Below are 25,977 nucleotides of genomic sequence, written 5' to 3'. Positions count from 1 at the left end.
GGGGTGGGTGAGAATTTCAAGAAGAATGAATGTGATTTGGAGTCTACTCTCTAAAGGGATTCCCAGGGAGATCACCTGAACCCTGGGGTTCAACACTCTTTTTTTTGGAATGGGTGAGGACCAAGTCATTGAGTATTAATGGATTTTCCAAAAAGACAAAAACTGACCATGTATACCTTAAGCATTCTGTCTTTACTAGGGTGTTGATGTTGAAAATCTATTCCATCTGAATAATCTGGAAAGCTGAAAGGGCTAGTGTTCTTCCTTCCCCTCATTATTTTGAATCAGTCAATCCCAAGATTCGGTAACAAAATGACCTGAAAGACATACCCACTTGCCAGCTCGTCACTGTAGTTTGTTTAAGCCAACACTGTCCTTTGAACAGTGGGGTATTATTGGCACTATGGGATTTTGTTGTTGATGTAACCGATGCTTCATAAATATGGCCCAAGCTGTTAAGGTCGCCCACAATGATCATCTGAGCTGAAGGCATGCCAGCTGGGGAAGGGCAGGAAGGAGTATGGACAAGTACATTTCCAGGCCCTGCTTCTGAGGGTATATCTCAGGGCCCAAACCTCCTGCCCAATGGATGTCACCAAGGTGGTATTCTGGAGTCACAGAGCGTGGCCTCCTGGAGCTATCCAGAATGTCAGATGTGCCTGAGCAACAGTCCCCACCTAGAGAAGCAAGTCATTGACTATTGTGGGGCATGAAAGTGGAGCAATGAGGCCAGGAGCTGGGTAGGAACTGGTGAAAGTAAGCTTGTGAGCTCATGTTAGCTTCTCTGCTGCATTCACAACGCTTACACACAGTGGGCTGTCAATGCATGTTTCTAGAATGAATGTCCTGAAAAAATGAGGGAAGGAGCAGAGAGAGGTAAGGTCGGAGAAGTCCAAGAATTTTGCAAGAAGCCTCCTGGGATGCCCAGGGTTCTTCTGTGTTGGGCAAGAGGGGAGCCCTTGTAGTTCAAAGACATAGGGCAAGAGAATCAGAACTGTGAAGTGACAAGTCTTCCGAGGTTCCTTCTGCCTCGGTTTCCCTGTTTGGAAAGGCCTCCGTTAGTGACTCCAGAGCTGAGCAGTCATTGTATTTAACCAAGCCTAGTGACATCATCATCAATAACAATTGCCTCACCTTGACTCAATTCCCAGAGCAAACTTCTGGGAAAATAAGGGGTCTGAGGCAGGGTGTGTGACTAAGACCCAGGGGACAAGAAAATCCCCTAGAAGCCACACTCTAAAACCATAAGCAAAGTGGTGGCCCAGATGGTTAGATGATGCAGACATCCACCAAAAGTGTGATTCGTTTTCCACATTTCTCGGGCACTCACCGATTTTAGACACTATACAGAGCCCAAACCCAGACAAAGCTCCTGTTCTAAGGGCTTATGATCTAAATTCCTTGTGGAAAGTCTGTCTTTCAAATGTTTAAAGCACCTCATTCAGTCCTCATTTCCATTTCAAGTCATGCATCTCCTTCCTGAGAAACCCACCAGGTTTGAAGTTTGTAGCTGGCCTTCCTTCTGTTTTTGCTATTTATGTGCCAATTTAAAGGGTGGGGAGAGCTACGTTAATTTAAAAATAAAACACAAATAGTGAAATGAGGCTTGGTTAAAGTAAAAAACCACAGAAGGCATTTTTTTCCCCTTCTCATATTTTTCAGATTTTCCTAGAACCACCTTTATTTCCTCAGAGCGCAGTCATAGAAAGTGATGCTCTTCCAAGTGAAAGCTACAAGCCTTATTCCTATTCTCTCTCATCGCACCTTCAGGTTTTCTTTTTCCTTTTCAGCCATTTGAGGGAGCAACTGAAAGCCCCTAATTCACATGTGGTATTTCTGAGCACTCTAAGAGTAGATTTTGGGTTGTTTTTTGCTCTGTTTGTATCTTACCTCTTCTGTTCAGTTGGCTCGGCTTGTACATTCTGGGGATGGGAACACGGCTTTAAAGTCAGATCCTCCTGGCGGATGCCCAGACCACCATTTATCAGTCTTGTGGCCTCTTCTATCAGAAGGAGAGTAATGGTGTACTCCTCCCAGGGTTGTCATGAGGATTGAGGAGTCAAGACACATAAAGGGCTCAGCACAAAACAGGCTCTTAAGACACAGTAGCTATTAAAAACAGATCCTTTCAACCAATCTGCTCCTTCCTTAAACAAGCTCCTCCTCCTGTTTTGGAGAATAAAATCAGTTATCTATTCCAAGTCGATGATTTATCCCCATTTTACATCACCAAAGGGCCCGTGAGAGGGGGAACAAAACCGAGATTGACCTTGCAAACGCGCGAGCCTTTTAATGGAGTGAAATCAGTTTTCTTGCCTTTCAGCAAGAGGCGACCAAATCAGCGGGGCAGGGACTTGGGGGAAGACTTGAAGGCCCACGGTGGGATAGCAGGACCACAGAAAATGGGGGAGAGTGATCAGGGAAAGCAGGTCCAGGGCTGAGATGAGGGGCCAGAGGGGCGACAGTCGCCAGGTAAGAAAGCTTCCCACTTGGGGAGTTCTGAGTCCAAGCGTGTGCCTGCCGAGGCTGCCGGGCCCCGGGGTTTGGTGACCACGGGACCCGAAGCGCGTGCGACAGCGCCCTCTGCCGGCCGCGCCGAGCAAGCCAGCGACCCAGCCGCTCTGCAGGTGGGACCAGGGATCCATCTCTCGCAGCCTCCGCATCCCATCTGAGGACCGCGCCGCCAGGTCCCGACAGGATTCTGGGAGACGCGTCCCTATCAGACGCCTGCGGGCTGAGCAGAGACGATGCTCGGAAACGTCCGATTCACCCGGGGATCGGAGGCTGCGGGAACCCACCCAAACCCCGCAGAGGCTGCGCCTCTTGGGACCCGGGGCCAAAGCCTGCTGGGCTGTCGGAGGTGTTTGGAAGTGGCATCGCCTATGGCCAAGACCGCGGGTTCTGCGGACAGAGAGGAGCCCTGGGTTCGCTTTCTGCCTCATCCATTTTCCAGCTAGGTGACCTTGGGCAAGGTACTTAAATTTCCATGTGCCTTAATTTCCTCATCTTTAAGATGGAGAGAATGATCCCGATCTTATGGGTTGACATGAGGATTACATGGGATCAGACAGCCTGGGTTGGAATTCCGGCACTGACATCAACTAGCTGTGTGCCTGGGGCAAATTACTTAACCTCTCCGTGCCCCAATTTCCTTAAAATAGGGATAATAACGGTACTTACCTCCGAGGGTTGTTGCCTGCAAAACGCTTAACACAGTGCCTGGCACAGAGTAAGCGCTCAATAAATGGTGGCTCTTATGGTTGTTGTCGTTATTATTGTTCTTAAGAGCGCTGAGCACACGAGCAGAACTCTAGCGGGCTGCTATTATTAGTCTCTTTCTTGGGTCCGGCTATTTCTTTCCGGGCATTGTTAAAATCTTTACCATGCGGTCGCGTCCTTATCAGTAGTCGAAGGACAGCCGGCCTTCCTGAGATTGGAAAAAATCGAGGTTTCCCTGGAGGAGGGCCAAGGACGCGGCGGCGGGCTGCAAGGACCGGGACCTCCCCGGGGGACACCCGCGCCGCGCCGCCTCCGCCCGTGCCTCCATTAGCGCGCGTCAGAGCCGCAGTGACGTCGCCAGGTCCCGGCGCTGGGGAGGCGCGGCCTGGGCACGCGGGGAGCCTGGGTGGGGGGCGGGGGGTGGCCGGGGTGGCCGCCCCGCTGCAGGAGATGTCCGCGGCCGCGCGGTGCCTTGCTGTCTTCGGCGGCTTCGGCCCAGGCAGCCCCGGGAGCTGCGGGAAGTCCGCGGCCGGTGTAGGCTGTTCCCCGCGCCTGCCCGCGCGGTGCGCCATCGGGCTCCGCCCGCACCCCGCGGGGAGGCCTCGGAGGCCAATGCCAGGCCCGCCCAGCGGGCACGGGGCTGGTCTCCCCGCGGCCGCTCCGCGTCTGCGTGGTCCTCCCCCTCCCACCCTCTCTTCCCACGCCCGCCCCAGTCCCATTACTCGTTGTCCCGGAGAGACCTGCTCAATTTCTTCTTCCTCTACCCTCCTTCCGAACCAGCTCCTTTGCTGCGAGTGGTCAGCAGCCGCCCCAAGGAGGTGCCTCAGATCCCAGCTTGCGGCCCCCCGCGACCCCATCCCTTTGCTCTCTGGAAGGTTCCAGTAGACTTGCCCAGCACGCACCTCCAACTCACCGAGCCTTGTCCTCATTATTGCCCATGACGGCGGTGTGCCCCCACCCAACCATCGTCCTATATGTCTCACCTTCCCTCCTAAATACCTCTCTGGGCACTCTCCACTTCTTCCAGGATGGCTTCGGAGTTCCAGCCATCCTGGTTTGGGCTATTGACATATTCCTCTCAAGGGGATCCTTGTCTGCACCCCAGCCTCCTTCACATGTGTCCTCCACGCGCTACGAAAGCCTGCCACCTACAACCCATGTCTGGCTATGCCTCTCCCGGCTTGACGCTGGCTGCCCAGCCTGGGACCTCAAACCCTCTGTCTTCATGGACACTCTTGTCTGCCATTTTTGAGCATGTCGGGAGGTAGTCCTGGGTCTACCCACTCTATGAAAGGCCCTCCGTGTCTTTATTGCTGCTGGTCCCTCTCCAGGGAATTTGCACCTCACTCCCTCCTTCTCCTTCCCCAATTGGCTTCCTCTTACTCATTCTCCACAACTCAAGATATGAGTCACCTCTGACAGGAATGCCTTCCCTGTTCTGCTATCTTTGGAAGAGAAGTCTCTCGGGGACCCAAAGCTTCCCATCTCTGTTGCTTTCCTCATAGGGTAAAGACCTGACTTTCAAGATGGCTCTGGAGGCCCTGCATGGTCTGTGCACATGCCCCACCCCCCATCATCTCCAACTCCAGTCCTTTTTTCCCTCTGCTCTAGCCACACTGGGGTCTCAGTTCCCAGACCCTGTGCACACCCTCCAGCCCCAGGGTCTTTGCACAGCTTGTTCTCTTGGCCTAGTACAACTTTATGCCCTTCCTCACCTACTTAATTTTTGGCTCTCATCCTAGGTGAGCATCATGTCCTTAGAGACAGCTTCCCTGTCCCTTCCCATAAGCCCACCTCCAATTCAGTCCACTTCTTCTTGGGTAGATCAAAGCTTTTAAAAAAACTACGGGAGAGTAAGATCATCAAACTGGTTTATTCTGCACCCCTCCCGGGACCCTCCAACCTTTGCCAAAGCTCAACATTTGCCCTAATTTCTTCAAATCTTTTTTTTCGAGAACATAAAACATCTTTAGATCTAGATAGGGCCCTTTGAACCCATGTCTGTCCCTCTCCTAAGGTAACTAACCACTCTCCTGCTTCTGGGCTGTATCATTCCTATACAGGCTTTTGTATTTTTACTACATGTGTTTCTGCCTATAAACACGTCATAGAATTGTTTGGCATGTTTGTCAACTTTGGGGAAGTGGCATTATACTGAATACATCATAGTGCAACTTGCTTTTTTTTTTTTTCACTCAGTGTTAGGATTTCAAAGTGTATTCATGTTGATATATGTAGTTCTAGATCATACATTTTCACTGCTGATTTGGGTCCTATTGTATGAGTTCACCACACCCTATTTACCCATCTCTTTCTGAAGGATGCGTAGCTTATTTTCGCATTTTGTGTTGTTAGAAACAATGCTGCAGTTGATGTTTCTTATACCCATCCCCTTGTGTGAAAGTGAACTGTCGGGCCGATACTTGTGTGTGAAGTTGCTGGACCAGGTCATGTCTATTGGCAGCTTTACTCAGCATGGCTGAGCAGTTTTTCAAAGTGGTTGTACCAATGTGCACTTTGATAGCAGCACGTAAGAGTTCCCGTGCTTGGCATCCTCGACAAGACTTGGTAATGTCAGACTGAAACATTTTTGCCAAGCTGGTGGGTGTGAAATGGTATTTCAGTGTTTTAATTTGCAGTTCCCTGTTTACAAGAGAGACTGAGCAGACTTTCATTAGTTTGTTGGCCATTTGCCTTTCATCTTTTAAAAATTGCCCTTGGTTTGACAGTGCTTCTTGGATTATCTCTTATTATGCGTAGGAGCTCTTTATGTATTCTGGATACTAATCCTTTGTCAGGCTGTAGCCCATCTGGTGTGTTTTACTTCACTCAATTACAGTTTGAATCTGTGTGATTATTTGATTAATGTCTGACTTTCCCATAAGACTATAAGGTGCAGGAGAAGAGGGACCATTTCCTGTGACTAATGCAGTGTCTAATACCTGCTAGGAACTCAATAAATACTTCTGGACTGAATTACATTGACCTTATTTGTCTTTTTCTGTGATTCTGCTCAGCCCTCACCCTGAGCCTCTCACAAGGCTATAAATTCCTCTCGAGCAGGAATCTGGTGCTATTTTCCTCATCTTTGTATCTCCGTCTTTGGCTCCATCACGACACAACACCCCTGGCTCAGAGGATCTATCCAATCATTTCTGCTTGAGTTATTTTATTTGAGCTTTCTCTTTCCTTTCTCCTCAACCTATCTTTTATCTCTAAGCCCGGGTAGATATTATTTATAAAATGAATGAATAATCAAAACCTCCTTGGGTGTTTGTGAAAATCACAAGATATAACGTTTGCCGGTAAGAAGAGCAGTGCTTAGCACACAGTTGGCGCTCAGTAAATGGTGACTTCCGTTGTTCCCACAATAATCATTTGGGTGACTAAAGATATATTCTGTTTAACTTTAACAGACCAAATTCTTTGAGAGAGAGAATAAAAGTGAACTTCCTGAAGATCTGGTGAGCGGGTTTTTTTTTTTTCCTTTATTGGCATTTGACCCATTATATAAGGCTCAGTCCCAACACGATCTCTGAAAAGCATCAAATATCATTCTTCTCCTTCTCTTTTATAAATTCCAGACATATCAAAGGCATATGAACCATACATAGAATTCAAACCTTTAAGTGAACACATATAAAGGCCAATTCCACTCCTTTGGCCAGAAGTCAGAGAGCAGAAAGGAGGTCTGTGGGTGATACCAGGGGTGGGATTGAGTGGCTGCAGCCAGGGACAAAAGCAGAATTCTTACATCTGTTTCCTACATCTGCCATTGATTGTGTGACCTTTGATCTATTTATAAAATGAAGACAATAATTCTTGCTTTTTCTGGGAGGTGGAACTTCATTAATTGCGCATTTTAAAAAATGCCTTGAGATCCTTCCCATGAAAGCCGAAAGTTCCGCTATATTTAAACAGTGCTCCGGAAAAACGAATGGCCCAGCCCCACCTGTCCACACAACAGAGGAATATGATCTCTTTCTTACCAGAAAGCAAAGCTCAGGAAGGTCGATTTGCATGCCTGATGTGGTGTGTTGCCGGCAGACCGGGGAAACCCCCTTCATCACTGGCCCCAAGCTCAAAGGCATGAGAAATCTCAGGGCAGCCTTTATTTGATCAAGATGTCGCGCTCTACAGAGACCCACCCTCTCTAGGGTTTTATCCCTGCTGCAGGAAAGCAGGTGACTGTGATGGGCCCACTACAATGTGAGTCCACCAGAGAGAACACGGTGACCGCTGGCAGGGGCTTTCCCCAGAAGACCCAGAAGGAACGAACTTTGCTGCAGGATGTAACTGGAGAAGGTTGGCAGCAGCTTCCCGAAGGTGGCGTAGGCAGGGCCCCCTCTGGAGCCTGACCTTCTCTTCAACTCCGGAGTCTGGGAGAGGGACCTGAAGGCTCAGGGAGGGCTGAGATCCCCAACTGACAGCTCTGTGCAGTGGCCTCCGAGGGTTATGCCTGCCCCTACAGTGGCTGTTGGAACCAGCAACACCATCTTGCAGGCGCTTGAGGAGAGAACCCTGGAACCAGAAGACCAGGCTGTAAACTCCAACTGCAAAAAAAAAAAAAAAAAAAAAAAATCCAGCTGTGCCATTTGGTCACTAAACCCAGTCTCTGAGCCTCAGCGCTGCACCTGTGGGCCGGGGCTAATGATAACTGTGGGGGTTGTTAAGCAAGATCACAAGAGAAAAAACATGCGACAGTACACGAAACACAGACTGTGGAAGGGGGGAAGCCAATACTCATCGAGAAGATGAAAACCCTAACAACTCATTTAAGTCTGAGCAGAGCTCAGTCCCTTATCACAGTTTTTTTCTTTCTATTCTTTTTTATTATTATTTTTTTAAGATTTTGTTTATTTATTTGACAGACAGAGGTCACAAGTAGGCAGAGAGGCAGGCAGAGAGAGAGGAGGAAGCAGGCTCCCTGCTAAGCAGAGAGCCCAATGCGGGGCTTGATCCCAGGACCCTGGGATCATGACCCAAGCCGAAGGCAAAAGCTTTAACCCACTAAGCCACCCAGACACCCCTCTTTCTATTCTTATTTTTTTTTAAAGATTTTATTTATTTATTTGACAGACAGAGATCACAAGTAGGCAGAGAAGCAGGCAGAGAGAGAGAGAGGAGGAGGAAACAGGCTCTCTGCTCTGCAGAGCAGAGAGCCCGATGTGGGACTCGATCCCAGGACCCTGAGATCATGACCTGAGCCGCAGGCAGAGGATTTAACCCACTGAGCCACCCAGGCGCCCCCCTCTTTCTATTCTTAAGGTAACACTTGCACCTGATTAAAAACAACAACAACAACAACAACAACAACCTACACCAAAAACCAAAGAGCCCGAGAGAGGATACAGAGAGAAATGAACATCTCTGCCATTGGAACTTCTTGTAACACTTTCTCCTTCCCTGGTGGCAATAAATATTAAATAACAGTGCCAGGTTCTGGTGTATCTTTCCAAAGATCACCAATGCATGTATGAGGATGTATGTGGATTATAAGCTGTGCCTCCTTTTGACACAGATAACATGCGATCTATGCTTTTCTTTTCTTTTCTTTTTAAAAAGATTTTATTCATTTATTTGACAGACAGAAATCACAAGTAGGCAGAGAGGCAGGCAGAGAGAGAGGAGGAAACAGGCTCCCCACGGAGCCAAGAACCCGATGCGGGGCTCAATCCCAGGACCCTGGGCAGAGGCTTTAACCCACTGAGCCACCCAGGTGCCCCGATCTATGCTTTTCTTATACTCTGCATTTTTTTCTTACTACACAGTGTTCCTTGACATGACTTGCATGTCAGTATGTATAGAGGCCCCTTTCTTTGAAGGCTGCACAGTATTGCATTTGCTCAGCCAGTTCTCTGCAGATAGACATTTAGGTCTGTGGAGTTTCCTGAGGCTGCTGTAACAAATTAGCACACGTTCAGTGGCTTAAAACGACAGAAATCTATTATCTTACGGTTCGGTAGATCAGAAACCCAAAAATGGGTCTTGCTGGGCTAAGATCAGGATGTTGGCAGGATTGCCTTCCCTCTGGAGGAGACTTGAAGGGAGAATCAGTTTCCTTGCTCTTTCTAGCTTCTAGAGACCACCTGCCTTCCTTGGCTTGTGTCCCCTTCCTCCATATTCAAAGCCAGCAATGAGAGGTTGAGTGTTTCTCGGATCACCCTGGTCTCATTCTCCTCTTCTGCTCTCCTTCTTTCACTTCTGAAGACCCTTGTGATTACATTGAGTCTGTTCGGAGACTCTCCCTATTCTAAGGTCAGCTGTGTAGCAACCTTAATTCCATCTGCAATTAAAAAAAATTTTTTAAAGATTTTATTTATTCATGTGACAGACCTCATGAGAGATCTCAAGTAGGCAGAGAGGCAGGCAGAGAGAGAGGGGGGAAGCAGGCTCCCCATTGAGCAGAGAACCCAATGCAGGGCTCGATCCCAGGACTCTGAGATCATGACTGAGCCAAAGGCAGAGGCTTAACCCACTGAGCCACCCAGGCGCCCGGCATCTGCAATTTTAATACCCCTTTGCCATGCATTGTCACAGGTTCTGGGGGGTGGGGATGGGGGACCTTTTGGGGAAGCCATTATTCTGCCCGCCAGAAGGTGATTTCCTGTCTTCTGTTATTACAGACAAAACTGATGAATGTCTTGTATAAATGCCATTTCCTACCTGTGACTATCTGTGTGAGATTAAATCTGATAAGTGGACTGTGTAAAAGGACATGTGTTTTAAAATTTGGGAAAGGTATTGTCAAATTTTGTTCCAAAGGGATTGTACTAATTTACATGCCTACTGAATACCCCTGTATTCTTGCAAGTTTAAAGAAAAATTGGTAGCTTTTATTTATTTTATTTTTATTTTTTTAAGGTTTTATTTATTTATTTGACTAAGAGAGAGAGAGAGAGACAGTGAGAGAGGGAACACAAGCAGGGGAAGTGGGAGAGGGAGAAGCAGGCTTCCTGTGGTGCAGGGAGCCCGATGTGGGGCTCGATACCAGGACCCCCAGGATCACAACCTGAGCCAAAGCAGAGGCTTAATGATTGAGCCACCCAGGTGCCCCAGTAGCTTTTATTTTTTAAAAGCAGTTTTAGGTTTACAGGGAAATTGATCAGACAGTATAGTTCCCACATTCCCCACCCCCCATAGTTTTCCCTCTTGTTTACATGTCGTGTTAATGTGGCATGTTTGTTACCACCGATGAACCAATGCCCATACATTATTATCACACAAAGTCCATACTTTACAGGAGGGTCAGTCTTGGTGTTGTACATTCTGAGGGTTTGGACAAATATATAATGACATGTACCCATCATTGTAGTATCATACGGCGTAGCTTCACTGCCCTAAAAATCCTCTATGCTCTGCCTATTCATCCCTCTCTCTTTTTTCCCAGACCCCTCACAAACATGGTTTTGCCTTTTCTGGAGTGTCATATAGTTGGAATCATATAGTATATAGCTTTTTCATATGGGCTTCTCTCACCTAGCAATAAGCACTTAAGATTCCGTCCTGTCTTTTTGTGGCTTGACGGCTCATTTCTTATTGCTCAGTCATATTTCCTTGTATGGACGGACCACAGATTGTTGATCCATTCACCTATTGAAGGACATTCTGGTTGCTTCTAAGATTTGGCAATTATGAATGAAGCTGCTATATAGTTGACCCTTGAACAACGTGGGGGTTAGGCGACCGGACCCCTGTGGAAAATCTCAGTAGAACTTTTGACTCCCCCCAAAACTTAACTACTGATAGCCTACTATTGCCGTTACCTATAATAACATAAACAGTAGATTAACACGTATTTTGTATGTTGTATGTATGATTTGCTTATTTTTATAGTAAAGTAAGCTAGAGAAAAGAAAATATTATTAAGAAAATCAGATGGGGGGGCGCCTGGGTGGCTCAGTGGATTAAGCCGCTGCCTTCTGCTCAGGTCATGATCTCAGGGTCCTGGGATCGAGTCCCACATCGGGCTCTCTGCTCAGCAGGGAGCCTGCTTCTCTCTCTCTCTCTCTCTCTCTCTCTCTCTCTCTCTGCCTGCCTCTCCATCTACTTGTGATCTGTCAAAAAAATAAAATCTTAAAAAAAAAAGAAAAGAAAAGAAAATCAGATGGGGGCTCCTGGCTGGCTCAGTCATTGGAGCATGTGACTCTTGGTCTTGGGGTTGTAAGTTCGAGTTCTGTGTTGAGTGTGGAGATGACTTAAAAATTAGATCTTAAAAAATTAGGGGAAAAAAATCATATGGAAGAGAAAATGCATTTGCAGGTACTTTACTATATTTATTTTTTTAAATCTGCATATAAATGGACCCACGCAGCTCAAACTTGTGTGTTCAAAGGTCAGCTGTAAACATCCGTGTGCAGGTTTTTTGTTTTTTTTAAGATTTTATTTATCTGAGAGTGAAAGAGAGCACAAGTGTGTAGAGGGGCAAACAGACTCCCTGCCAAGCAGGGAGCCTGGTGCAGGGCTTGATCCCAGGACTCAGATATCATGACCTGAGCTGAAGTCAGACGTTTAACCAGGGGAGCCCCCCGGGTGCCCTTGTGTGCAGATTTTTATGTGGATGTAAGTTTTCAGTTGTACCACTTTTTACACATCTTTGAATGTACAGTATTTTAGAAAATTTTTTCGCCTTGGCTAATCTGGCAGATGAAAAATGGTATCTGGTTGTTTTAATGTACATTTCTTTATTTAAGAGTGAAGTTTGACATCGTTTCATATTTACATTTTTATTTCTGGAAATGGTCTGCTCATGTTTGTTTTTCTGTTGGGTTGTTTTTTCTTAGTGATACAAACACACGTTATATAAAAAGGAAAATTAGAAATGTGTTAAATTTTTGCAATTATTTTATCCGGTTTTCTATTGGTCTTTTTTTTTTTTTTTTTTTTTTTTTTTTGATTTTTTTAACCTTTTTTTTTTTGGTTTTTTTTTTTTTTTTTTTTTTTCTGTGTAGAGATTTAGAACCTTTATAAGTTCAATTTATACCTTTTCTTTCTTGGGGGCCTTTGTGGTTATGCCTTGCCTTTTCTACTCTGAGATTTAAGAAAAAGTTCCCTGTTTACTTCTTGTGTTTTTATGGCTTTCCTTTGGACATTTAAGTCTTTGATACATCTGGATATATTTAGGTAAGAGGAGTAGATAGGTTTCCAAGTGCTGCCCTCCTCCCATTGTTAACCTATTAGGGAATGTATGTCCAGGATCGCTTTCCAGATAATCCATCTTTCCTTTTTTTGGGGAAATTCCACCTTGATTATATACTGAAGTCTGGCAGGGAATTGTATTTTATTCTGGTCTTTGGAAGTAACTGTTTTGCTTACCAAAGTTTTACACCATTTTTTAAAAAGATTTTATTTATTTGACCAGAGAGAGTGAAAGAGGGAACACAAGTCAGGGGAGAGGAAGAGGGAGAAGCAGGCTTCCCCTGAGCAGGGAGCCTGATTAGGGGCTCGATCCCAGGACCCTGGGATCATGACCTGAGCCAAAGGCAGATGCTTAATGGCTGAGCCACCCAGGAACCCCTACCTCCTGGTTTTAAAAGTAACACTTTATTGAGATATAATTCACCCTTTTATATAGAAAATTCACCCTTTTAAGTATACAATTCGGGTTTTTGCTAGCTTCACAGCATTGTGTAATCATCACTGCTATCTAGTTCTACCGCATTTTCATCACCCCACAAAAAAACCCTGTACCTGTTAGCAGTCCTTCTCCATTCTCCCCTGCCCCCAGCTCCTGGCAGTCATGGATCTACTTTTCATTTCTATGGATTTGCCTGTTGTGGACATTTCATATAAACAAAATTCTACAGTATGTGGCATTTTATGTGACTTCTTTGTGACTTCTTTCACTTGCCATAATAGTCTCACGGTTCATCCACATTGTAGAATGGATCAGTACCTCTTTCCTTTTCATTGCTGTGTAATATTCCACTGCGTATCTGCACTACATTTTATCTATCCATTCATTTGTTGATGTATATTTGGATTGTTTCCATGTTTAGGCCATTATGAGTAATGCTGCTATAAACATTTATGTATAGGTTTTTGTGTAGACATATGTTTTCAATTATCTTGGGTCTATCTTTCTATCTATCTAGGAGTAGAATGCTAGGTCATATGACTACTCTATATTTAACTTTTTGAAGAACTGCCAGACTGTTTTCCAAAGTGGCTGCAGCATTTTACATTCCTTCCTAACAGCAATGTATGTGGATTCCAACCTTGTAGGTGTGAACTGGTATCCAATTGTGGTTTTGATTTTCATTGCCCTAATGACCAATGATGTAAGGCATCTTTTCCTGTGCTTATTAACCATTTGTATATTTTGTTTGGATAAATGTCTATTGCAATCCATTGCCCATTTAAAATTAGATTATTTATCCCTTTTATTGTGTAATAAGAGCTCTTTATATATTCTGGACACTAGTCCTTCATCAGATACATGATTTGCAAATATTTTTTCCCATTCTGTGGGTTGTGTTTTCTCTTCTTTAATGGTGCCCTATGAAGCAGAAATATTTTTAATTTTGTTTTTTTTTCCTTACGTTTTTAATTTTGTTGAAGTCTAAATTTATCTGCTTTTTCCTTCTGTCCGTGGTTTCTGTGTTCTAGCTAAAATGCTACATTATGTTTTGATGTCTGTTAAGGAGTCTGTCCTTCCTGCCCCCCCACACACACTCCCCATGCTTGTCAGGCTCTTCTTGCTTATATTTCTATGTGAACTTTCGAATCAGCCCATCTTGTTCCAAAGCAATTCTTTTTGTATATTTTAAAAACTGGAATCACTGTAGGTATAATGATTTGTGAGAACTGACATCTTTACAATAGTACACCTTCCTATTTGAAAACAGGGTATGTGTTTACATTTCTTCAGACTGTTAAAACTAGTGGTGTTCTAGAGCATTCTTCTTAGAGACTTAGCACAGTTGTAAAGGTTGTGTTTTTGTAGTGGCCCATCTGAATGGAATCTTTTTTTCTTTTTAAAAATATTTTATTTATTCATGTGACAGAGCTCACAAGTAGGCAGAGATGCAGGCAGAGAGAGAGGAGGGGAAGCAGAGAGCTCGATGCAGGACTCAATCCCAGGACACCGAGATCATGACCTGAGCCGAAGGCAGAGGCCCAACCCACTGAGCCACCCAGGCTCCCCTGAATGGAATCTTTTAAGAATTAGTTTCTAACTGGTTGATGATTGCGTATGAGAAAGCTACCCACTTCTGTTTATCGGTCTAAAATTGGTCATCTTATTCTATTGATACTGAATGATTTTGCTGATAATTCCTGAGTGAGTTATCTTGCATTTTCTAGGTTTCCAGTCACATTGTCTAAAAATCATTATAATTTTGCTTTCTTCTTTCCTGTTTTCATACTTCTTGCTTTTTTCTCCCTGTTGTATAATTGTATAGGCCAGCACTTCTAGAACAATGTTAAATAATGCTGGTTAGTGAAGATCTTTATTTTGCTCCTGACTCTAAGGGAAATGTTTCCAGTGTTTACAGACTTTGCAGAGAGAAGGTTTCCAGCATCTCTTTTCTTAGTCTTTTCTTTTATTGTGTTCTTTTTGTCAGGTTTCATACACGGTTCTGTTGGCTTCATAAAAAGAATTTGGAAGTTTTCCTGCTTTCTCTTTGCTCTGGAACAATTTAAATAGCAGGTAGAATTCACCCATGAAACCATCTGGACCTGACACTTTTTTGGGGTATATAGCTCTTTGAAAACATTCTCAATTTATTCTGCAGTATTTAATAGGTTTCAGTTTTTTGGAATGTATTTAAAAAAAAATCTTCTGGAATTAGCTGCCATATTTTCTATTTTCCTAGAAAATCATCTCTTCTCCCCAGGGTTTAAACATTTCTGCTTTTGGTTGACCAAAGTAATTGCTTAGGGTTCTGTTAATTTGCTCAGTGTCTATGCTAAGGTGATTTCTCAACTCTCATTTCTTATTTTGTGTATTTGATCTTGACGAACCAGGTTGGGGGGGGGCGGGTCGTCCACTGCAGGACTGTCTGTTGATACGGTCAGCCTGAAATTGAGGGCTCCCAATCATGAAATACCACCCCCCCGCCCCCCGCCTAGCCAGTTCCATTCTGTTCAAGATGGCAGAAGATAGACACTTCTTCCATTACCTGGCTTTAGCTGTGACGGTTTGCCATGTGCCAGACCCTGTGCTAAGCTTTTTACTTTTGTTTTCTCACTGAATTCTCACAGCATCTCATGAGAGACAAAGAACTGCATTATTATTCCCATGTTGCCAGCGAGGAAACAGAGACCCGGGGAGATTAAGTAACTCACCCCAGTCCCCACAGCTAATTGCTGGCAAAGCTGAGGTTCTGACCAGGGCTGTCCACCTCAGGACCCATCTGAATGACAGGGCCCTGCCCCACCCCCCCAGCCCCATTCTGCATTTGCTTTTCTCCTCATCTGCTGTCAGCAGCACAGGACTGGCCCGAGGTGGTGGACTTCTAACTCAGGCCCATGTTTTCTGTACTTTTTTTTTTTTTTAAGATTTTATTTATTGATTTAACAGACAGAGATCACAAGTAGGCAGAGAGACAGGCGGGGGGAGGGGAAGCAGGCTCCCCGTTGAGCAGAGAGTCCGATGTGGGGCTCGATCCCAGGACCCTGAGATCTTGACCTGAGCTGAAGGCAGAGGCTTTAATCCACTGAGCCATCTAGGTGCCCCACTTTTTTTTTTTTTTAAAGGATTTATTTATTTTAGAGAGAGAGTGTGCACACAGGGGATGGAGAACAGGGGCAGAGGGAGAGGGAGAGAGTGAAATCTCCAGTAGACACCCCGCTGAGCGTGGAGCCCAACACGGGGCCGGGTCCTAGGACCCTGAGATCATGACCTGAGCTGAAATCGAGAGTCTGACACTCAACTGACGGAGCCACCCAGGTGCCCCTGTTTTCTGCACTTCTCGTGTCTCATAGTGTGACCCCACTCCATCTCTTCGATGATGTTTGAGGGCTCGTTCTGTGCTAGCCACAGCGCTAGGTGCTGGGACAATGGCTCTCAGGCATGGTGCTTATAATCCAGTGGGGAAGGAGCTGTGTCACCTGCAAAATGATGAATCTTATTTAAATAGCAGCCCCCTCACCCCACCAAAAAACCAGGCATCAAATCATAATGCCTTGAGGTATAATTGTTGAGAGAGCCCGGGACTGGTTTGAATTGCGCAGGTCTGCCCCTTAATAGCTATATGATCAAGACTTGCCCCTCTGTTCCTCCGAGCCTCTTTCCACGTCTATAAAACGTGGATAACAATCGCACGCATTTTTCACGTGGCAGGCATATGTCTTAGAGTTGATGGGTGTCTCACAAGGATCCTTGACAGTGTCGTTGTTTCTGTTGCCTGTGCCACGAAAGAGTGGTGTGTCCTATGGATGGTCTTCGATTTGATGACACATGATAATAATCACATGGTTGTTGTGAGAATGAAGTGACATAAAAGAAAGAGGAAATCTCTGTTAAATAGTGCAGGGAGATGGGCTGGTGCTCTAATCCCGAGTCGGTCATCATTACCTTGCTGGGTGATCCGGGGTTGGGGGGTGGGAGGCAGGTGACCGACATCGTGTGGTTCCCCCCAGTGTCCTTCTCTGGTCTTCCATCTTAGCAAAATGAGAGATTTATTTAATTTGTTAATTCAGCTGGCATCTCCTGAGCCCATTTTCTGGGCCAGGCACAATGCCCCTGGGCCATGGGAGTGCCTGGCTCAGTGGAATGCTGACAGGGAAGAGATTTTCCTTGTGAGCAGTGCAGATGACAAAGATACAGACAGGAAGGGTGAGCTGATCTCATGGGACTCTTCCAGCTTTAAATTCTGTTCTTCTGGAAGGAGGAGGGCCAGATAGGACTGGTGTGTTTGGAGAAGCCATATGGTGTAGGGGTTAATGCACAGGCTTTGGGGTAGGGCCATCTTAAGAGCACCAGTGCTTTTTGCTGTGTGACCGTGGGGCAGTGACTTAACCAACCTGAGCCTCAGGACCCTTATCTGTGAATGGAGAGTAACAGTAGTCCTGAGCTCATAGGATTGCAATGCGGTACGTAAATCACTCAGCTCAGTGAGGGGTAGTAATAAATGACTAATGAATGGTAGTCCTCTTTCTCCTTCCTTCCTTCCTATTCTGCCTCTCCCTCCTGTCCCTCCTCCTTTTCCCCAGTTCACTTTCTGTACTTGAGAGGCAAAAACCTATTGGTGCAGGAATTCCTTGTCCAACATTTCCTACTTTCTGTTTGGAAGTTGGCACAGAAAAAACAACTCTGGTGGATAAATTTGCCTCTCCCATTGCCAGCCTTTGCAGTGGCTCCCTAACCTTGCTGGAAAAAGTAACCTCCCTAACCTCCCTAACCTCCCTTACCTCAGTTCACTGTGCTTGCCCTGTCGCTGAAGGGACTCAAGTGGGGCATTTTCCTCTGCGAGGCTAGGTAGACACAGAACCCAAGGCTTAGGTACTTTTCAAGGGCCTATGAAAAGGTCTGAATTCCAGAAAAAGCTATTGGCTCCAAAATGTGAAGAGGAAACTGTAAAATCAAGAAATGTTTAATTAGAAGCCTATTAAATGCCACAGCGTGTTAACATCATGAATTGTTGAAATTTACGGTTTCTTTATGTTTGAAAACAATTTGTAGGTTGGATTTTTCGCACTTTGCAAGAGTTCCCAAACATGTACAATAGTTATTACTGAGAAATTATAGCCAATTATAAATTAAGTGAGTTGTTCACCAGTTGTAAATTAAGTGTGTTTAGCCAAATTCAATAGCAAAAGTATAAAAAGCCCCTTCAAAAATTTTGCAGTTAAAATTGTTATTATGGAATATTTTAAACAATGTAAGCCCTCTCTTGGGTCTAGGAAGGTCTTTAAAATGCTTATGCTGTGCTTGGGAGGTTGTTAACCCTCTTTTTACTTTCCTCCTCTCCCAAGGATAGCTGATTTTTCTAGCCCTTTGTGAGACATCTAGCATTTAGAATTTGTAATAATTTTTGCAAATATTCACAGTGTAATGAGAAATTGCAGGACATTAAACTATAGATCAGTTTGATCTCAAGTAGTTTAAAAAATTCATACATGCATTAAAAAAAAGACTAGAAAGAAAGATACTAGAATGTTAATAGACTCTCTTGGTAGAACGACGTGCATAATTATCTTTTCTTTTTTATAGTTTTCAGACTTTCCAAATTTTCTACAATGAAAATGCATTACAATCAGAAAAACAATTTTGGTAGTTAAAAATTTTTTTCTTACTACAAAGTAATTTATGCTCATTATAGAAAAATCACAAAATACATATAAGCATAAGGAAGGAAAAGAAACATGCAAATTCCACCCACCCAGAGACAACCACTGGGTCCTTCCAGACCTTTTTTATGCATACATAAACATTTATATTTTTGTCACAAAATGGGATCATTCTGGACATAGTACTGTTTTGAAACCTGCTTCTTTCCCTCACAATATATATTGAGAACATTTTTTTTTTTAATGTCAACAGCACATTTCTACAAGATGATTTTAATGGCAGCATACCACATTTTCAGGATTAACTATAATTTACGTAACCTCTAATTATTAGACATGTATATTGCTTCCCAATTTTCCCTATTACAAAGAGTACTGTAATGAAAATATTTTAAAGCCTTTTAAGAAGTCTTTATTTTCACGAGGAAATCATAGAGCACTACCCAATTTGTTTCTGAATGATGCCAGGCTGAGGATCCAAAGGTGTTTAAGTAGTGATCTGTGCTCTGGAGGAGTTCCCAGTCTTGGTGGGGTAGACTGTGGTGGGAGCCATGAACCCTGCCTGAGAAAACTGAGAAAGACTTCTACGGGAGGGAGACAAGCCTGGGACTTGAGGACTGAGTAGGAGTTCACCGGACAGATAGGGTGGGGTGAGCAGGGAGCCCTTCCCTGGCCCAGAGAATAGGACAGGAGAAAATGGGAAGGTAACCTTTAATTTAAGTACCTGCAAGATGTGCTGGGTACTTATACCTAAGTTTTCTCATTGAATACTCACATCAGCTCTGCAAAGGAACCATTCTCATTCCTGTTTCCCAGCCAAAGAAACTGAGGGTGCGTGTTTGTTTCCAGAGGTAGAGCCAGGATTTGGACGTGGGTCTCACTTTAAAGTCCATGCTCTTTCTTTCTTCCTTTCTTTTTCTCTTTTCCCCGATGATAGCAGAGGCAGTTCTGTGCTCCAGGGAAGGTAGGAAAAGGTCTAATTCATTTTCTTTTCATGTGCTTTTTCTTGGTAGCAAATATCCCAGCTATTTTAAGGCCTGTGCTATTCCCTGCCACAAAGAAGGGCTTAAGTCCCAGCCCTCTTCCTTCTCTTCCTTACAAAGCTTGAAAGTGAGGTGGGAGCATCCAGCCGCCATCTTGGGCGCTGTTCTTTGCCGGTCCTTGAGCAAGCCTGTCCCTCTTCTGTACCTCATTTGTCTTGGTGCAAGGACACAGAGTTAGGTGCAGAGAGGCCCATTTTAGGAACAGTGAGACGGAGCCTGGGGGATGGGGTGGAAAGTGGAAGGCGAGGGCAAGAGAGGTGAGTTGGACAGGTGGGCCATGTCAAGGCCTATGTTACTGATGTTTGCTAGGGGATGGACGTGGTCAGGGGCTCCTAAGGCAGAAGAGTCAGACTAGCTCGGGAAAGGATGGTGTGTCCTAGAGATGGATACAGGTGTTGGAGAAAACGTGATGTGGACCTAGAATAATAATAGGTAACAGTTTTTGATTGCCAGACACCATGCATGTAAAATATTCTTAATCTTGATGGGGTAGATGATACTATTATCCTCGTTTTCCAGGTGAGAAAATTGAAGCACAGAAAGGTTAAGTATCTTGTCCAAAGGCACACAGTAAGTGGAAAAGCCAAGATTTAGACCAAGGCAGCCTGTTTTTACCTTTCTTTTATTTTATTTTATTTTTTTAAAAGATTTTATTTATGTATTTGACAGAGATGACAAGCAGGCAGAGAAGCAGGCCGAGAGGCAGGCAGAGAGGTGGGGAAGCAGGCTCCCGGCTGAGCAGAGAACCCAATGTGGGGCTCAATCCCAGGACCCTAGGATCATGATCTGAGCCGAAAGCAGAGGCTTTAACCCACTGAGCCACCCAGGTGCCCCATGTTTTTACCTTTCCATTTAACTTAACTCTCATGGAGCTCTGTGAAGACAGGGGTCCTCTAAGTTTCACCACCTGTGCAGGGTTGGTTGAACCTGTGAAACAATGCACTGTCAATAAATAGGGTTTATTAATATTTATTATGATGATAGTACAGTTAGGTGTGATGTATTTAATGTATATTATGAGAATTACATATATTAGTGATTAAGTGTGGAAGCGACGAACAGACTAATACAGCAGCACAGCAACGGGAGGGAAGAAATGTTTCTGAATTACAATTACAGGGTTTGGTGACAGGGTGTGGGCTGAGGAGTAGAAGGGGAGGATTCTGGGTAGGTGACTCGGTTTCCAGGTTCGAGAGCAGGGAGATGGTGGGGTCATTAATGAGGGTCTGCTTGGGGGGTTGTGGTAGAGAGTTATGTTTGGGCTGTGTTCCTCCGAGGGGCCCGTGGGCCTTGACCTTGGTCCCTGAAGAGCTCCTCTTGTGAGAATCCTATAAAGCTCGTTCTTCTGATTTGGATAGCAAAACTAACAGGTTTACAAACTTCTCACATGCTAATTAAAAAACTAATTAAAACCCATCAGTTCTAAAAGGCATATGGTTTATTTAAGGTTGATCCAAGCTTGATGTTTGGTTAAACAACATTTTAATAAATCATAAAACCAATTGGCTCTAATGATACTAGTATGCGTTTCCAATTTACTGGGTATATTTCACATGTGGGTCTTTTTTTTTTTTCCCCCATTTGAAGGACATTAAATGAGGCAGTGTAGATAAAAATGCCTACTGCCTTATGATCATTTAAAATTTGTTTTCTTGGGGCGCCTGGGTGGCTCAGTGGGTTAAGCCGCTGCCTTCGGCTCAGGTCATGATCTCAGGGTCCTGGGATCGAGTCCCGCATCAGGCTCTCTGCTCAGCAGGGAGCCTGCTTCCCTCTCTCTCTCTCTCTCTCTCTCTCTCTCTCTCTGGCTGCCTCTCCGTCTACTTGTGATTTCTCTCTGTCAAATTAATAAATAAAATCTTTAAAAAAAAATAAAAAAATAAAAATAAAATTTGTTTTCTTGCCAGGCGCCTGGGTGGCTCAGAGGGTTAAAATTTGTTTTCTTTTCCTTGAGCCCCTCGGCAACTCTGTGGGGCAGGTATAGTCTTTATGCCCATTTTACAGATAAGGAAACAGGCACCCTGAGGAGAGGTGAAGGAACACGTACAAGATGCCTTGGCACGAAGTAGAAAAGTCAGAACTCGAACCTAGGTCTGCTCCATGGTTCCTCTCTAATAGATTATCCCCAAACATAGCCGCTTAAAACAGAAAATATTTATTATCACACAAAGGTGCTCCAGGTCAGGAATCTATCTGGAAGTGGCTTAGCCAAGTGGTCTGGTTCAAGGTCTCTCGGGCAGTTGCTCTTGAGCCATTGCTAGAGACTTCGATCTCTGGAGGCTGGGCCCGGGCTGGAAGTACCGTCTGTAAGCTTCCTCACTGGGCTTTTGGCAGGAAGTTTCAGCTCCTTGGCATGCGGGCATTTCTCTGGGAGTGTTCATGACATAGCTTTACCCAGACTGAGTCATCTGCAAAAGAAAAAGAAAGGGTGAGGGAGGGGGAGAGAGGGAGGGGAGGAGAGCAACCAAGCTGGAAGTCAGAACCTCATCTCAGTAGTAACATCCCCATCAATTTCACTCCGTAGGAGCTAGTCCCTGGGCCAACCCTCCTTTAGGGCAGGGGACTTCCCAAGGGTGTGAATGACAAGAAGCAGGGGTCCCTGGGGGCCACGTTAGAGGCTACCTATCATGGGCACCTTTTCCACTCCATCATACCATATCTTGTCATCTTCATCTTTGCAGCCCCTCCCCCGCTCCGCATAGAATTACTTTATAAACTTCATGAAGTTGCAGTGTGACCAGTTTGGGGCAACTTATATTTTCTGGAAACAGACAATAGCACTGAACTACTTAGCAAACCAGGAAATGGAAAATGGTTATGAGGAGATCCAGTCTTGTTCATTGCCAAGGCAGTGTAAAATGCAACATGTACAAATGGACTTAACTGGTGAAAAATTAATTAGACGATTAAACTTATTTCTGCTTAAATACACTTAGGTGTTAATTGGTAATTTGACTTGAAGTTTATTTTAAGGTGGATTTGTTATCCTGACTCTGTCCTTTAAGAAATGATCTCTTGTTTTAATATGCCATGAACACTCCTGGTCTTGCTGAGAAACAACATCTAGTTCATTGTCATGGTTCTTCTCCAGATGGGACTGATCAGGGTCAGACTGGCCCAGAGAGCAAAAAAGGCATTTGCTTTGGAAGCTCCATCAAGAGGAAAATCTTTCTGTTGCCTGAGGGGCTTTTCTGGGAAGGGTGAATGGTACTGGGAAGGACGACCTAGGATTACAAGTGGAAAAAACAGGGACTCCTTACATTTCTCTGCTGTGCGACTTTGGGCACGTTACTTCTGCTGTCTGGGTTTCGTTTTCTACATCTGTAAAATGAAGTGGTGAGAGTACATAATGTCTGAGGTCACTTCACCCAGAAAATTCCATGGTTGTCAAGAGCTCTCACTACGGCGGGGCAGGGGGTGGGGGTACTCTGCAACAGTTTTCTTTTCCTTAAAAAGAAAAAAAAACAAAAAGAACTCTGAGCCTTGTCTGTTTGCTAGAATTTGTTTCACAGGGTTTCCTATGTTCTGGTTAAACAAAGTGGGTTGGTTACGTGTTTACCGTCATGTTCTCTTCAAGTCCCATTTAAGTGAAAAGGAGAAGGAGAATGGGTAAAGGGACATCAGTGGATAAGAGAAGGGATAGAAGGAGTAGATATTCAAGCCCAGCATGGGGAAATGCCCACAAGAGGTCCAGAAGCTTGCCCTTCAGAATCCCAGAAAGGCCCAGGCATTTCAGGGAGTCACCGAAGGCGGAGTGAAGAGAATTAAATGAAATTTAATGGTGAATTACATTCGCCTCCCAGACCTCTTCCTTCTCTCACCACCTCCAGGCAGGAGACTGGAAGATTCTTCTCTGGAAAACCTAAGCTATCCCAGAGGAAGGAGCTTCCCATTTGCCACCGGTGCAACTAACAGGGAACACCACCGGCTGACAAGCCCCATGTCACAGAGACAGAACTCTCCATCAGCCTGTAGCGCCTCTGTCTCTGTGAAGGCTCAGCCAAAGGTCACCAGGCACATAAGCAAATCATCCTGACAGGAGAGAGGTCAGGAATTTTCCTCAGGTAGATGAGAAGATGCTCATTCAGATTTCTCCTCAACGGTCAGCTCATCGGAGAGACTTCCCCTGGCCACTATGTCTAAAACAAAACAAAACCTTCCACTACTCTCTACCCCTCACTCTGCCTAATTTCAGAAAGAGAGAACAGAGAAATGGAAGGGAGGACATTATCAAAATAAGTAGTAGGAAGAATTTCCTCAGAACTGAAGGAAACAAGCTTCTGGTTTGACAGGTCCATTGGGGGCCAAGCCCAACGCGTGGACAAAAGACCACACTGTGAAAGTTTAGAACCCTGGAGATAAAGGAAAAAAATCCTAAAAGCTTCCCAAGACACAGGTAGATTTGTACAAAGGATCAGCAATCAGAACTGCCTCACTGCTCAAGGAAAACATCAGAAGCTGGAAGAAAATAGAGCAAGTTATCAAAATCCTGAGAGAGGATGATACCAACCTGCAATTCTGTATTTAGTTCAATCATCAATTAAGTATTGAAGGGAAGTAAAGACATTTTTAGATAAACAGGGTTATTTTTCTTGGAATAAACCAAACCAGAAGATGATGTGGGATTCAGAGGCTCTAAATCAGGAGGATGGCAAAAGAAGCTCCTAGGATTCTAGGATGACAATGGAAGCAACCAGTTCAGATGTAAGGAGAAAGCCAGTTAGGGAGGTCTGTGAACAGAAAAAAAAAAAAATCCAGAATGGGTAGAGATGATCCGAATTGCTTGGTTTGAGGAATATCAAAAGGCTGTTAGAAGGCCTAAGAAAAACTATTGCTAGGTATCCAGAATAATAAGCAAATGAAAAAAGGGGGAAAAAGGTAATTATTAACTTTGGGGTAAACAAAAAATTACCCAAGAACAGAAGCATATCTTGGTACACTAGCTTAAGTGAATACAAATTATGTAATCAGAATAAGGTCAACATTAAGTGTGATCGTCAGCAGGGGTTCCAACTATACTGAGTGGAAGAGGGGAACCCTAGTGCTTCAGAAAAGCAAACCATTGGGCAGCGTTCATTGGCTGTCAGAGAGTTGATGGGGAGCTCAGCAGATGGAGACATAGAATGTTCTTTAGATTTGTGGAGGTGAATACCAGAGAAAAACATGCCAAAGAATGATCGTGCTGGCCTCTGGGGTGGAGAGGAGCGGTTTTTCATTGAAGGTGTATTTAGCACAATTTAACTTCTTAAACTAAGAGCAATCATTACTTTGAGAAAGATAAAGGGGACGTTCAAAAGCTTTGCATTTCATGTATGAACCCCTTCTTCATCAGCAGGTGTGAATTGCTTCCTGAGGTTAAGGCCTGGCTCATGCTTACACTGCTCCCTGAGTTTGATCTGAGGAGGCCGGGAGATGCCATCTTGCCCGCAGACCTCACCCCTGCTGCTGGTGGATGTCTACTATATGGAGATGGTGGAGAGGGAAACCAGTGGACTGGAGTTAAAGGATTGGGGTTCACATTTAGTTTCTACCGCATGTTAGCCAAACGGTGTTATGAACAAACAAAATAAAACAAAACAAACCTCCTCTCCGATATTCCCCGAGCACCCACAGGACAGCTGTTAGACTTCGGGGATATACATCCCTGTCTTTGGATTGAGGAAGGGGATGAGTTTGTTTCTTGGCTGACTCAGTCGGTAGAGCATGTGACTCTTGATCTCAGGGTTGTGAGTTCAAGCCCCATGTTGGCTATGCAGCTTACTTAAAAAAAAAAAAAAAAAAAAGCTTTCCTCAGGGATAAAATGGGAGCTCATTTATTCACTCATTCAACAACTACTTCCTGAGTATCTTCTGTGTGCAGGAGCCTGGTACCGAGCTGGGATAAAAGGGCAGCAGAGCCTGGCTGCCGGGGAGGAGCAGGGGTGACGAGGCTGGGGCTCTGGCTGGCCAGCCTGCGGAGCACATGGAAGACTGTGGGGGTGAAGGGTTGCCGGGAAGGCAGCATCTTAGGGCAAAGGCCCAGACTCAAAGCCCTTGAGTTGGGAGGTGGAGTCACACAGCAGTGGTCCTAGTCCCCCACCCCCACCCCGTACCCTTCTATTTTCCTTCTAGGACTATCTTCAGAGGGCAGGGATTTCAGGGTTTTAGGTGAGAGGCTTAAATAGTACCTGGGCCACGGGGCACTGGGGTGGCTCAGTCAATTAAGCGTGTCCGACTCTTGGTTTTGGTGCAGGTCCTGATCTCAGGATTGTGGGATTGAGCCCCTCATTGGGCTCTACAATGGGCACGGAGCCTGCTTAAGGTTCTCTCTCACCCTCTCTCTCTCTCTCTGCCCCTCCTCCCTGCTCCGTGCACTCTGTCAAAATAAATAAATAAATAAAATTAAAAAAAAATTAAAATATCTGGGTCACTAATTCCTACACTTTCGCTATTCCTAAACCAGTAACATTCCTGAGTTGGTGTGGTGGGCTGACAGAGATTAACC

General features: G+C 44.9%; 1 long non-coding RNA gene across 1 annotated transcript in view; it reads left to right on the top strand.

Moving 5' to 3' along the window:
- The first annotated feature begins 2,264 nt into the window (after positions 1-2,264).
- LOC132008436 (uncharacterized) overlaps positions 2,265-25,977 on the top strand; it is a 40,502-nt gene continuing 16,789 nt past the window's right edge. Inside the window, exon 1 of the long non-coding RNA XR_009401636.1 lies at positions 2,265-2,972. This is a non-coding gene — a long non-coding RNA (uncharacterized LOC132008436). The remainder of the gene's footprint in view (positions 2,973-25,977) is intronic.

This window comes from Mustela nigripes, unplaced genomic scaffold (assembly GCF_022355385.1).
Source record: "Mustela nigripes isolate SB6536 unplaced genomic scaffold, MUSNIG.SB6536 HiC_scaffold_148, whole genome shotgun sequence".
Lineage (NCBI taxonomy): Eukaryota > Metazoa > Chordata > Mammalia > Carnivora > Mustelidae > Mustela > Mustela nigripes.
Note: the sequence above shows the minus strand (reverse complement) of the source record. Positions and strands in the feature narration are given on the sequence as shown.